General features: G+C 38.6%; 1 protein-coding gene across 10 annotated transcripts in view; it reads left to right on the forward strand.

Annotated features, from left to right (window-relative positions):
* Nucleotides 1-12,536, forward strand: part of ESRRG (estrogen related receptor gamma) — a 373,125-nt gene that overhangs the window by 345,441 nt on the left and 15,148 nt on the right. The gene's annotated exons all lie outside the window — the stretch shown is intronic.

Raw genomic sequence — 12,536 nt, forward strand, 5'->3', positions numbered from 1 at the left:
TTGGATTTGAGTATTAATACCTAGAGCTATTCTGGCTGTCCATGTAAGCATCAGCTCCCTCTCTGAGTTCTTGGATTCAGTGACATCCTTTGGCAAGAAGTTCTCCAGTCCAGGTACTCTGTGAATGAAGAATTTCCCTTTGTCTTCCATTTTGAATTTCCTGGATTTTACTGTAGTGGTGCTTGGTCTGTGTTTTGAGACAGACAGAATAAGAGCTTTAGAACTACTTTTTATTTCATTATTTTATGTACACTTCTGCTGCGTTCTCTTGTACATCACTGTTTTGAGGAAGACAGTTCCTGCTTTCTGAGTCTCGTTTCATAAGAGTTTTTTTAGGTACTGCTTTACTTTCTCTGAATCTCCTCTAAATCTGTCATGTTTTCTTTAGAAAGGGCCAAGCCATTCTGTTAATCTATTTAAAATGAGAGAGTACAGATGGTATTTTTATTTTAACTTTTCTTGCCTTCTGAAGTGCTTTTAGCCTCAGCCACGAGCATGGCATCAGCTTCACAACTGACCGTGGGCTACTGGAATGGGTACTAATAGATGCAGTTTCCAAGCTAATGTTTTCACACTCTTCCCTGGATTCTTTCAGAATTGGTCAGGAGCTGCAGCTCTCCATTTCTTTTCCTCACCTAGAGATCATTTAGTCAGCCTTGTCTCACTCTGGTGGGACCAACACTGCATACTCAGAAGGCCTCTTGTCTTAAATTAAAGAGGACATTGATGGAGTTCATCTCCATAACTAGGACATAAACTGCATTCTGGTGTTGCAGGTACCAAGAGCATATATAATCCCCTTGTTTCTTTAACTTGCTCTGAATTTTAGAAGTATTTTCATTTTCAGACTGAAAATAAAATAATGTCGGACAATGTTGCATGAAATTGCATCTCTGGTGCTGCCTCCAGTGAAAGCCTATCATCTAACTTCACCTCTGTGCATCTGCTCATGATAATGCATTTAGAAATCAGGGATGGTTGCTTTTTTCAGTCTCAGAAGCAAGTGACCTGGATTCACTTTTAAAAATATGGTTTGCAAACTTGTTGGCTGGGATTCTTCTTTTTGAGGATAACTTGATTTGTCCACTAAGTCCCCTTTGTCAAATTTAATAGATGGATCAAGTGACCCCTTGACTTCCATATAAAAATTCACAGTTCTTAAAAAATATGTAATTATGTGGGGGAAGTGTTAAGGGGTTTTGCATCTTTAAGAAACCAAACAAATTCCAAACTGAATAACAGAGTCAGAGAGAGAAGGTTGCCTTTCTGCAAGCCGCCAGCTTTCCCAAGTGTCTCATCCTCTCCCCTCTGTCATCCTGAGGCAATGTGCCTGCATTTGTGTGTAGATTTATAGTTTATCTTTATCTATGGCTTCATCTGTAGGTAGCTATTATAGCCGCCTTGCCTGGATATTGTTTGGGCCTGATAGATCTGTCTGTAGTTCATCAAAGGGGAGCTGAGTGGCTAAAAGCCATTGGGTCCAGCTGAGGATGAAATACGAGCCATCAGCCTTGGTAATGGCTGTAAAATTTCATAATTACACGGCCTTTATTACATTGCATAATGATCCTGAAGCAGTATGGAACAATTAATTAAGATTTTCAACCGTGGCTCTTTCAGAAATTAAAAGGTGCTAGTGGCTGAGAAATGGGGAAGTGTCTTGTCCTAAAAGCATTAGGGATGCTTAAGAAGTACTTCCTGGGTACTTAAAAAAAAAGGGGGGGGGGGGGTGGGGAGGAAGAAAAAGAAGTGAAGAAAAAAGACAAGAGAAAGAAGATAACTAGTTAAGCAGCTAATGTCAGAGTAAAATTTTTTGTACTTGACTGCTAATTCTTAATGTCAAAGCTGGATCTAAAATTCCTGCAATAGTCACTGCCATAAAGTTGTTCCTTTTTTTGTTCTGTAAAAATCTTCATGCCTTTTTTCCCCCCCGTTCTGTTCTAGCCATTTGTCACATTTATAGAAGTTGAGCTCTGCACATTATTAAATAAATGCATGCCGTGACTCAGGAGGAGGGTCACTTAGCTGTGTATTGGGTGTACTGACCAAGGATTTACTCTTACCCACTTTCTCATGTCTGAGGCCATTGAAATTCTTTTAAGATCTCTGCAGTTTGACAGACATCCCCAAGGAAGAGATTTTTTTTCTTTACTGTTTTGATATTTTTCTTCTTTCCTTTTCATCTTGTAAATGCAGCATGTCAGATGTAATATAATATTTTCCATGAGATTGACCTCAGACCTGATCAGAAGTAATTAGATTCCTAAGGTGCTGCAAAGGTGTCTCACGGATTTCTGATGTACATACTGAAAGAAGAAGTGTTTATATATGTGCAGAGAATAGGCAGGGGGAAACAAGAGGCCTGAAGCTGCACGTGTGCACATTACCTGTTGTGATCACCTGCTGGGTACAATTCTGAACACCAGCAAATTGTGACCCAGGTGGGATGTGGAGTACTCACTGTGCCAATGGCAGTAAAAGTGGTGAAGAGAGCAAAAATAACACTGGTGATCTCCATGCTCCAAGGCTTTCAGGTGCCTTTCAGGGGAAGGAATCTCCTTTTCACTGTCTTCCTGTCTCCCTCAAAACTATTTTGATTCATGCAAACTCTCAGTGTAACTCCTAGCATTGAATGTTACTGTTTTTAAATTGACCAGTCATCATGTAAGGTCCTATCATTCTAAATATTTGATGAGAAGCTAAGGTCTCTCCAAGGCACCTCTAATCATAAACTTCCTGCAGGAAATTTAGAAAGGATTATGTGTTTCAAGGAGGAGCCGGCTGCTTAAAGTAAATTCTCTTGTTGAGTCATTTATTCCCTTAATAGGAATTTTCTGATCTGCTGTCATTCTTGTTCACACACTGGGTGTCACTGCCTCTAAAACACTTGTCATTCTTTAATGGAAACAAAATAGTCATTGCAGTCAGAGCCGCAATGTCATTCCACTACCCCTTGCTGCGTCGGCAATAGTGAAAATGACAGAGCGGCTCTCAGTAGGGGTAATTAAAATGTAAATATTGATATTTTATTATTTGAAATTACTTTCCAGTGCGGCATTTAATATCTCTCCATCTGTGCGGCTCTGTTTAGCGGTCACTTTAGTGCAGCTCTGGGATGCCAAGCGGCGGCTTGATCCCCGTTATGTCAAAATGCTTGTTGCTGCTTAATTTTGATATCTAATTAAGTGGAAAAGTACAGTCCACACTGTAATCCATGGCATCTTAACCAGCTGCTTGGGTATATTTAGAATTAATCTCCACTATGGAATCATCCTAATGTATGCAATTAAGAGTCTGCCGATGGCTAATTAGGTGTATTAGAATCAGGCAGCTTCCTTTTTTTTTTCTTTTCTTTTTTCTGTCTTTTTTTTTTTTCCCTGTGTGTGGACTGTTGCAGACTTAAGACACATCCTCCAGAGATGATCTTAATGGTACATGCACACTCAACTAAGTAAACTAGAAATTTCACATTCATGTAGGAGAATATGTCTCTCTTCCCCAAACCAGGGAGACTGTAAACATCATTTGAATTTTTTGGCATCTGCAGCACATTAAGAAAATCAACTAACCAGCAGAAAAGTTTTAAAAATTAGGAGGAGGATGGAAGATGTGTAGGACAGTGGTCTGAGATGTTATTTTCCTGCCACAGGGTGAGAGTGGATATTTATCCAAAATTTTGCAACCTGGTGATTTTGCTTTGGCAATGGAAAGAGATTTTAGGTAGCTCAGCACACACAGGGTTAACAGAGATCCGTTGATTGGATCGCAAGCATGGTTGTCTCCATATGCTAATACATTCCTGTATTGGATTCATATTATTCACATGATTGGGGAATTCCTGGAAACCTGACTTTGCCTGATGGAAAGATGGAGGAGCAGGGATTATTGCCACAGCTCTCAGGGAGGAAATGACTGGTGGCTTCCCCAGGGGAGCAAAAGGCAAACAGCAGTGACCCAGCACTCCTGGAGGAAAAGTACTCTCAAAGCAGACCCGGAGAGGTTACAAATAAAAGGCAACACGTATTAAATGCACAAGAAATCCCTCCTTTCTGTGGAAAAAAACCCCAGAAGTGATACTTTACAATCCAGAAAACTTGATTTTGAAGACTAATGTGCTGAAGAAACCTGAACTCCAAATTTCTTGATATCCCCAGTCAGTATATGCAATTGTTGGGAGGCTGATGTGTACAAAGGTTGAAGCAAGCAGAACCTGAACTAACACTGATTGTTGTTACTAGTTTAGCAAGCTTCCTCTGTCAAGGTTGTCCCTTTTTTCCCCTTTTTTTCTTTTTAGTTTTGTTTAGCTGAGTAAAAATTAAAAAGGAGGCAAAAGGGTCAATATTTTTTGTTTAATTATGTGTGATTGTAGTTTCTTTTCTGCTAGCTGACCTCATTGAAGGATCTAAGTAAGCCATACCACGCACAGGATATGAAGATATTATGCTGGCTATTTTAAGCTGAACTGTATTACTGTTCTCTCAAATGGATTTTGGAAGAAATTCAGCCCTGTTCATTGTACTCTTTATTTTTCATCTATGTTCACTTTACTAATGACTAAGTGTAGTTTTTATTTTTCCACCTGCAAAACTGGCTTTATTGTACTCAGAGTCAAATATATATATCCACAGCAGATTGAAAAAGAATTTGGGTGAAATCAATATTTTTATGTTGAAAATATGATTGATGTTTTTTTTTTATAAAGGCTCAGTGAAAGAAAAAATCAGGGCTGTAAATACAATCCTGCTCCATTTTCCCCTGTGATTTCAGGAGCACACCATATCATGACATCCGCCTCTGCTACCTTCAAAAAGGGGACCAAAACAATTCCATAGTCTAGCCAAACCATAGTTGAAGGTTAAATTTTAAAGAACTAGAAGAATTATCTTTTAAGAAGCAGATCAGATCACATATGTAGTGCATTAAAAAGATCAGCCTCAGGAATCTGCAAGTTCATACTGCTGACCAGGAGGAGACTTACAGTTTCATTGGGCTGTATTGCACTGCTAGCCTGAATTTTAAAACTTTTTCATTGTCCATGTCTTAGAATTGAGAACCTCACTGCAGAGAGGTAATGAACCACGAGTCCTAACTGTCTTACATAGAGGGGAAAAAAAGGGGTAAAAAAAAGGCAGTTTCCTGGAACACACTTATCAGAGCACCTGGTGATAAAACGAAATACAAGTGTTTCATCTTACATCTTTTTAATGTAACATTGGTGTGAGTTTGCTGTAAAGCTGTTTAAAATTGGGGAAGTTCCAGTGGTAAAATCAGCCCAAAGGGAAAATCAAGTATTCATCTGTTTAACTCTCTTGTCTTATATTTTCCTTTTTCTTGGTGAATACTGAGATAACAAGGTGTGAAATTAAAATTAATGGAAATAAAGAGTACAGTACTTTCAACAATACTTTTCAAAAATGCCATTGTAAAGTACTCCATACATGGAGGTCTTACCAACTCTGTTCTGAAGCAAGGGCAACTTGCTAGGTTTTTTTATCTCTAGTGGTTCACTTCATAATGTTAGCAACTGGTTATATGAAGTCAGGGAGACATCCTCCATCAGTCCCATTTTCCAGCTCCTTTCCATTACTAATACTAAAGAAGCAGCTCATGAGAGCTTGCACTTGAACTAGAAATAAGAAATTTTAAAGTAGCTGCCCGGAAATATTTGGGTGCTTAGAGTGGGATGTCTCTGATTCCAGTACTGAAATCAGTTTGAGCTGTAGTGGGTTACATCTCACTATGTGCATCTGACCCTGGGAAGAAATGACAGCCTCAAATTGCTCCTGTTTAGTGTTATCATGTAAGGTTTCACAGGGTAAAAGACAAACCAGAAATATTCCTAACTGGTATTTAAATTACATTAACACCTTTTTGTACAGCTTGAGTGAAAGGTCACGCTAGACAAGGAGCATCTTCACTGTTTGTAAATGTCTAATTTGCTGCTTTTAAATTGCTGTGAACTTCACTTACTTAGTCCTGCTGAATGAATCCAGTGTTGCAAATACTTCTGACTAGCGAATATTTGCTTAGTGAGAATCCATTGTTCATAATGGATTGAGAGGGACATGCAGTGTGAATGCATTTTTATTGCCATGCCATCTCTCTGCTGTTGTTTCAGTGAGATGAAAGTAGCGTTGTGATAACAGCCCCGGGTTTCTTAGTGCTCTGTGTGGCATTTCCCATCCTCCTGGTAGGTGTTAGTGAAAAAGTGCTTATCACAGGCATTTTTCCATGTTATAAAATATAAAAAAAAAAAATGTATATTTTATAAGAAGTTGGACAGCAAGAGTTAGGAATGCAAACACACTTTAAGAAAACCCGATGAAAGTGCACAAGCTTTGCTGACAACATCCCAGCGTTGTGCAAATGTATTTTTTTGCTCCCCCCCCCTTTTTTTTCCTTTTTTTTTTCTTTTCTTTTTTTTTCTTTTTTTTTTTTTTTTATTGAGGCAGAGTGAGTCCTGGGCACCTCTGTGAGTGCAGCCCGAGCTGCCCTCTCCCAGGGCTGCACAGATAACAGATGGCAGTCGCCACTCATCGCGCCGCTCGCGACAGAGCCCTGGTGCTGCCTTTGCAGTGCTCTGCTCTGGTGGCAGGAGGAGAGGGGAGGCTGCACAGCATCGCCCAGGAAAGGCAGTGCTCTCACTGTGCAAAAGTTACTGCGTGGAATCAATTTCTGAGCTTACCTTTAATTGCAGAACCTCAGTTCCAAGGAATGTGGAAGCTGAACTCAGCAAACAGCATAAATAGAGCCTTTGGTTGTATTTCTGGTCACTTAGAGTCTATGCTTTTGGAACTTGATTTTTCATTTTCAAGTCTGGGCAAATACCTGTGTTTTTTATTTTGTGAGATGATACCTTTCACGTGAAAATTCTGAGTCAGACTTGAATTTCAGCTGGTTATGGCATCGTGTGCAATTACTAGCCTTTGACCAGGGGCTCCATAAGCGAAGGGGTATGAAAATAAACCCAAACCAAACCTGAAATAATGGATTCACCCTGGCATAATGAGTTGTATCTGTTTCTGTTCCAGCTTTCATGAAATTTCATCCATAATCTGGGAAATATGTTTGGTGATTAGTGAGAGCACTCTCCTTCTGTCTAATGGTTTTCAAAACCACTGAAATGTTTGTGGGTCTTGATACCTATTTTTAGATTACACAGTATTTGAAATGTAATTAAATCAATTTTTTCTTGAATTACTATAATAAAAATGATCTTTTAATTCAGCTCTGTGTGTGAGATTCAGCCCTACATATAGCCTAAAAAAATGAATTAATGCCATCCTCTTGGATTTTTGAGAGAATAATAGCAAAGGGCAGTCAGGCTGTGAAGGTTTCCTTCAGCAAATTCTATGATCATGTCTAGGAAACATTACATTGCCCTAGCAGAAATTTCACTAGTGAAATTTCCCTGGCCTTTGTTTACATCCCTGGAAGGCAGCTGAAGTTGCTGGATGGATCCAAGCGCTTGGCTGAGTATGTGCCAGGGAGGGAGTGGAGGGCAGGCTGACAGCTGTACATCTGAGAGTGCACTGGACACAAATCTGATCTTGGAATGGAGGTTCTTCACATTCTCCTCTGTGCAGGCAGGATAAGCCTGTTGGTTATTTGACCATGAGGCCACACACTCTCTAAATAAAGTAATCCAAGCTAAAATGTGTTTTTTAAAGTATTTAAAATATCAGTTTGTTCTTTTGACAATGGTGACTATGCATCATTTTTGAAATTAAAAAAAAACAACCTATGCTGGAAACATCAGTACCTATAAAACATTTAGAAAGAAGTTAATCTATCAAAATTAAGTGTAAATAATTTAAAAATCCTACTCTTGATATTTCAACTGTGTAAATGTATTGCATCTGTAACACACGAGTGAACATGTCATGAGCAAGTGCAGCTTTGATTATAAAAAATGTAAATGAAGATATTTGAAGTACAAACCTGGGCAAGCAAGAGGAATATTTTAGTCATAAAGTTAACAATCACACAAACAACTGGTAAAATAAATGGAAGGCAATTACCAGAAAAGGCAAGCAACTCCCAGATTTGCCAGCAATTTCATACCTGGTTTGATCAAATGTTCAGATTTCTAAACACATATCAGAGGGGAAGGGAAACTCAGTCCCTGCAAAGTGAAATAAACTCTAGGATTTAAGTCTGAATAGCCTGATTGAGGCATTGCATCAAATGTTTACAGATGAAAACAATGGTAAGTCCGGCCACTGCCTTTTGTTTTTTTGGCCAGTAGTTCTCGAAGTGCTGTGTGTAAGGCACAGATCTTAGTTCAGCACTTGACCATCTGCAGCTGCTTCACTCTGGCCCCTAGTGAGTTACTGTCCACGAAGTCCATCTTAATGAAGTAGAGGAAAGGGTCTTCAGGAATATAAAAGATTTACCCTGCTTAGCATGGACCCGTGTGCAATGTGAAATAGAGAGCAAGTGGTGCATGTGCTGATATTTGAAAAGATCTGTGGTTTAAACAGCCCTGTTGAAAAGGCTGTGAACTGTGCTTGGAGCTGGCTTGGAGTGCTGAGCACTGCAGAGTGCAGTCAGCTCAGTGCCCCTTGTTCCTATAATAAAAATGCTAAGGCCTTTTTACCTATTTATGTCTGTTTCCTTTGAGCTTTGGGTTTACTGGTATGTAAAAGGAAAAAAAAAAACAAACATATGTTCAGTTGCTCAATCAACCTTTTTTTCTCAATCCACACTCAGTGATCTCAGTGACTCATTCCGGCATAATTACAATTTGAGTGTGATACACTGTAGAAAAGTATCTATTTTTAGCAGAAGAAACATTTTAGTCCCTGAAAGGAGGAGAAAGAAAGGAGAGAAAAGGAAGGAAATCTGTAACCAGCAAATCAAGGCTATTGTTAACTGATATTAGGAGACACCCCATAGATTTACAATGCTTGCACTCAGCCACATAAAAACCACAGTGAACAGAATGCCTACCAGGGGTTAAATTCATATGCCTGCGCTGCAGCCTATTTCTGTCAACACTCAGCTCAGGAAATAAACATTTATGCTTTCTGAAATGAAAGTGTATTTTTGAAGACTAGCCGTCAGATATTTTTTGCCCTTCACACTTTCAAATGCTTAGCCTTTTTTGTAAGTTGACTGCAAAGTGCATCAGTTTGCTAGGCAAAAAGAAAAAAAAAATCTTGACAAGTGCCCATGGCATCATTGTCAAGCACACGAGCGTCTATTGGAAGATGGCAGGAGGGTTGGCACAAAACATGCTTCCTTCAAGCTTCTTACCTCAGGGGTACCTGACTCTTGAGAAGCCTTTCAATCCTTCCAAATGACGTTGTTGCAGACTGTCATCTGGTTTATTTGGAGTGTGCTGTATCGCAGATAAACACGCTGTTTAACTGCAGGTCAAGGTACGGAGTCATCCTGCCAGCAAACGCCTCAGATACATCAGATGGCTCTGACTTGGGCAGGGAGATGGAGAGAGATCAAAGTTGTCACCAGCATGGTGCATGATAAAGGGGGAGAAAGGGGAACAACATTGTATTTTAAAATGTCATTACACAGTTCTGTGTTGAAAGCAGTGACCTGCAAGGCTCTGAAGGATTAAGGACCCACACAATGCATGACAAAGTTCCAGCCCACACCATCATGCAGCATCTGAGGGTGGTTTGGACACAGCTTGGAGATGGGACTGGAGAGATTAAGACTGGTCAGAATGCTGGAAGGGTCCAAGCTGGAGACTTCTTAAAAAATAGTTACAATTTAATATCGAAAATATCCCCTTGTCAGAGAACATGGTTGATCTGGGGGATTCACATAGCAAAACCTCACAGACTCAGGTTTGGCATGAAATAGGTATAACCTTCTCCAAACAATTAAAAATAAATCTCTGTATATAAATATATAAGCTTGTGTTATCTGTTATTTTAACTGTGACTTGTTGAACACATATTAAAGGGCATTGGTGTGGTACAAGAGACATGCTGGATGCTTTCACATTTTATGAAAAAACAAAACAAACCCAGATTAATTACAACTTGATTCAGCTTTACATTCCCATGAGGGATACCTTTAAAAGTTAAAACATGCTTTCACTGAACAGGCTTTCAAGGGAAAGTTACTTCGATCAGGAACAAAATAGTCATGTTGATTTGATTTATTATTGAAGGGTGGAACAGCATGCTTTATATTTGCCAGTTTTCCTATAATGTAAAAAATTTCTTTTGATTTTTTATGTGTCATATAAAAACAACTGGTATATTTACTGCTCCAGAATGCAGATTTTTCAAGAGTGCAGTACAATAAATAATATCAACATCCCATTTTCCCCCCTCACAGGGCATATGTAATTTTCTTTGACTGTGGCACACAATAAATGTTACTGAAACATACTATTTTTTATTTTTTAAAAAATAAAACCAATGCCAAAGAACCTGTTTGAAAATAGATAAGTGAATAAAAGAAGGAAGTTGGGGGGTTTTCAGGAAAACAAAAGAATACAGAGAGAAATTGCGGGTTAAACTTTTTTTAATCAAAACAGATTTTATTGCTTTTGCTTAATTAAACCTCTCAGAAGTGTGTGAAACATTGTTATACTTGAAAAATTGTTAATTTGTAAATCACAGGGACAAAAGGGCTCCACTGCAACTTTAAAGTTTCTATGCACGTAAATGTCAATAGAGTGCCTTCTCCATCATCAGCACTAAATTCACATTGATGCCTCTTTTCTTCTCTGTATTGATCCTTCCATGAGAACGTAGATTTGTATCTGTTAATTAATGCGTCCTGAAACAGCGTTTGTATTAATCAGGCAGATAAGAAAAATTGGATGCCTGCACCCTCATGACAACCGTAAAAGTGCTGGCCCTGATAAAATCGTGGATGGACCTCAATAAAAAAGTTCCTCCTTCCACTCAATAAACTAATCATCCTGCTTTTAATTATTCGGCAGAAAGATGTGTGGAGATTGGAGAATGTGTAAATCTATTTACTAACAGCAGTGTCTGGGAGGGAGAATGGGGCTGTCACAGGACGGTGCTGCAGGCTACATTCTCTGTCCATCTGCTGCTGCAGAAAAACTGGTTCTTGAAAGCCGGCAAGGAACAGAAATGTTGGAGCTAATTGAAATCCTGAATTCCTCCCTACAACCTTTGAAATTATTATTTCTTCTCCATCTTATTTATTTTAATCACAGATGTGTTATTTTCCACTGTCACATCTTTAAGGCTTTTCTGTTGTCATTGGATCAGGTTTTGTTGTTTTGGTTTTTGTTTGGATTTTTTTGGGGTTTTTTTTTTTGTTTGTTTGTTTGTTTTTTGTTTTGTTTTTTTTGTTGTTGTTTTTTTGTTTTTTAAGGCAGAGAGCTACACAGGACTCAAAAGACAGTAAGAGAAAATGAAAACAAATAAGGAGGGAGAGAAAAATGAGAGAGCACATGCAGCCAGTTTTATGTTTCATTTTTTATGGATGCCTGGTGGTTTGGATGTGGGCTTTTCTTTTTTATTGTATTAGTTTTGCTGCTTAGTGCTTACAGAGAAAATCTTGTTTGGAGTAGATGCCTTGCAGATTTGCTAGTTTATGATATATTCTTGCATGACTGTAACTCTTGACTTTAAAAACAGAAAAATGCATTTAAGTGTAATTGAATGCCAAAAAGAATGTTCTTACAGCGGGAACCCTGTCAAAGGACATGTAAGCAACTCCATAAACAACTAAATGAAAGCCTCAGACATGTCTTAAGACCCTTTAAGAAAAGCTTGACTAATCCCCTTTGATGATTTTATTAAGTACTTGTGGTTGATAGTGCCAACTGGCAAACTGCTGCATTTCACCAACAGGCCAGGAAAATCACTTCCTCTCCCATATTGTTTTCTAGCACCTAATGTGATTGGGATTTTAGCAGTTTGATATAATAAATTAACAGGTACTGTAAACAAGAGTCTAAAAGGTAAGGCAGCAAAGATGTTTGCCCTTAGTGATCCTATTAGGAGAGACAGCGGGGAGATGGGGGAAAAAAAACAAGCAAAAGTTAAAGTCATTAAGAGGCATTTAATAAATGTTTGGTTGCCCTCAGAAAAAAGATGGTGTGATTGCTATTCAGTTGGCACTTTGGTGTGCCACCCTGTTATTTCAACAAGTGTAGCAGTGCCAGGAGCCAGAACAGAAGTGATTAGGGTCTTTTCTGAGAAGGGTGGGTGTTCTCTTTTCCCTGAAGTTAAAGTTCAAGAAGAATTTTTTTATTTTCAATCCCTACCTTAATTCTATTAAAACATCAAATTTCCCCTTTTAATAAAGCTTTCTATTTTTTCTCATAAATTATCCTTCTTGGATTATGGTAGTTGGTAGTGGTGGATAGAGTGGGGAGATCCCTGTGTCACAGCATTAGGTTTTTACAACTACGCACAAGTGTTTCACAACAAAGAAGATATACAAATCACAGATTGCCAGTGCAGTACCCCACAAATTATTATGATTTTTACAGAAAGAGCCTGCAAGTTCTTGCTTATTTAAAACTTTTCTTTTGATTAGAAAATGTTGGATTTTATATTGATTTACTTTCCTGT

Source organism: Agelaius tricolor, unplaced genomic scaffold (genome assembly GCF_023055355.1).
Source record: "Agelaius tricolor isolate 1412-34295 unplaced genomic scaffold, bAgeTri1.0.p SCAF_1, whole genome shotgun sequence".
Classification (NCBI taxonomy): Eukaryota; Metazoa; Chordata; class Aves; order Passeriformes; family Icteridae; genus Agelaius; species Agelaius tricolor.